General features: G+C 61.5%; 1 non-coding gene and 1 pseudogene across 1 annotated transcript; both read right to left on the bottom strand.

Moving 5' to 3' along the window:
• Nucleotides 1-1,138, bottom strand: part of LOC137352945 (28S ribosomal RNA) — a 5,282-nt pseudogene extending 4,144 nt beyond the window's left edge.
• A 1,163-nt stretch (nt 1,139-2,301) lies between these two features.
• Nucleotides 2,302-2,455, bottom strand: LOC137352946 (5.8S ribosomal RNA). Its single transcript, XR_010969796.1, has one exon. It is a non-coding gene; the product is annotated as a 5.8S ribosomal RNA (ribosomal RNA).
• Between the last annotated feature and the right edge of the window lie 45 nt (nt 2,456-2,500).

Consider the following 2,500-nt stretch of genomic DNA (forward strand, 5'->3'; position numbering starts at 1 on the left):
ACCGCTACGGACCTCCACCAGAGTTTCCTCTGGCTTCGCCCTGCCCAGACATAGTTCACCATCCTTCGGGTCCTAACACGTACGTTCGTGCTCCACCTCCCCGCCGGAACGGGTGAGACGGGCCGGTGGTGCGCCCACCGCGCGGGCCGGCGGGATCCCACCTCGGTCGGCCCGCACCGACCTTCACTTTCATTGCGCCGTGGGGTTTCGTGACACCCTTTGACTCGTGCATGTGTTAGACTTCTTGGTCCGTGTTTCAAGACGGGTCGGGTGGGTTACCGACATCGCCGCGGACCCCTGGCGCCGGCTCGTGGCTCTTTCGACTCGGCGGCGAGACGCGGTCGGGGCGCACTGAAGACAGTCCACCCCTGTTGACAGTCACACCGGGAGCACGGGGAGCCTGTCCCCCCCACTCACGAGAGGGGAAGGCGCGGCAGCGGTCACTATCCCTCGACCCCAGGAAACGGCGAAGGCTCCTGCCGGGGGGCTATAACACTCGCCGCCGGAGCGACGAGCCACCTTCCCCACCGGCCTTCCCAGCCGACCCAGAGCCGGTCGCGGCGCACCACCAGCGGAGGAAATGCGCCCGTCGACGGCCGTGCCCGCGCGGGGGGCGGTCCCAGCAGTGGAGATCCGCCGGCACCCCAACGCGACCGACCCGTGCCGCCGAGTTGAATCCACCGGGCAGACTGTGCGGACCCCACCCGTTTACCTCTCAACGGTTTCACGCCCTCTTGAACTCTCCCTTCAAAGTTCTTTTCAACTTTCCCTTACGGTACTTGTTGACTATCGGTCTCGTGCCAGTATTTAGCCTTAGATGGAGTTTACCACCCACTTTGGGCTGCATTCACAAGCAACCCGACTCCGAGAAGGCTCGATCCCAACGAGCCGGGGGCCGCTACCGGCCTCACACCGTCCTCAGGCTAAGCCTCGATCAGAAGGACTTGGGCCCCGGAGCGTCGTCAGAGAAAGCGGTCTTCTATACGCCACATTTCCCACGCCCGCCAGGCGAGCGGGGATTCGGCGCTGGGCTGTTCCCTCTTCACTCGCAGTTACTAGGGGAATCCTTGTTAGTTTCTTTTCCTCCGCTTAGTAATATGCTTAAATTCAGCGGGTTGTCACGTCTGATCTGAGGTCGTAGGCAGAATGGTGAGCGATCGCGTGCGTGCGTTTCTCAACATCGGATGGCCCCCGCCCAGACGAAAACGCAGCACCAAAAGCTCCAGGCCGGCCGGTATCTCGCAACTTACTGACAACGGCACCTCGTACTTAACCCTCGAGGGGCGCTCACCAGGCCAGGGAGGGGGTTAGTAACGAGCGGATGTGCACGTGTGTCGACGTTGGGCTTGGGACCGGGCTCGGCTCATAACTGTCCCAGAGTGCCGATAAGGGAGGTGCAGAAGACAAAGAGCGTGGGTGCGGTGCTTTTCGCGCCGCTGGTTTGAACTGCACGAGGGGAGGAGAGAAAAGCGAGCAGCCCACGGGAAGCAAGCGTGGAAAGGAACCGAGACTAGGAGCAGCGAGAAGGCGTGGGAAGAGTTTGGAGCACGTGCATCGGGGGAGTTTGTTCGAAAAGCAGGCAGCAGAGACCAGGGGGACAGGACCGTGCAGCGCTGACTAGGTGCACCCTCAGATGCAGGCAAGCTTGCTGGAGGCACAGCGGGAGGCATGCGTGTGGAAGGAGACAGGGCTCCAGCACAACACGCAGCACCGCAGGGACTCCATGGCAATACTGCACAAACACCGAATGAGGGCACGCAAAGCCAGCGAGGCAGCACGGCAAGCCGACAGTCAACTACGTCAAGCTCTCCTCCTCCTCCTCCTCGTCCAGAACCACTAAACCACGTCGACCACTGGCAACAGCCATCGAGACCGAACCACACGGTTTGCGTCCACCGACATGCCTCACCGAGTCTCTCTCTCTCTCTATGCCGATTCACCAGGCATCGTTCCCATCTCTGCTCTACACACTCCACAGAGAGTCAACTCTGCCCCCACGATCCATTCGGAGGCTAACGGCCCGGCAGCAAGCAGTCCCAGCACTGACGCAGTCGTTCGTTTGCAACCCACTGACAGCCGTCCTGGGAAAAGCAGAGGCTGGCCGAGACCAGTGCCGGCGCGCCCGGAGGACGACGCCGGACTGCCCCACGCGATTAAATGGAGGGACAGAGGTCGAACTCTCCCAAAGGCGGAGTAAACTCCAGGTCTGCACTTAGGGGGACGAAGTGGAGCAAAGTAACCTCTGCGACAAAACCCCAGCCGCGCTCCCGCCGGCAAAGCCAAGTGCGATTGATTGTCAAGCGACCCTCAGACAGGCGTAGCCCCGGGAGGAACCCGGGGCCGCAAAGTGCGTTCAAAGTGTCGATGATCAATGTGTCCTGCAATTCACATTAATTCTCGCAGCTAGCTGCGTTCTTCATCGACGCACGAGCCGAGTGATCCACCGCTAAGAGTTGTCTCAGGTTTTCGGTCCGTCCCTCGCGCGAGGGGTCGAACCCGG

The sequence above is a fragment of the Heterodontus francisci genome, chromosome 39 (assembly GCF_036365525.1).
Source record: "Heterodontus francisci isolate sHetFra1 chromosome 39, sHetFra1.hap1, whole genome shotgun sequence".
Classification (NCBI taxonomy): Eukaryota; Metazoa; Chordata; class Chondrichthyes; order Heterodontiformes; family Heterodontidae; genus Heterodontus; species Heterodontus francisci.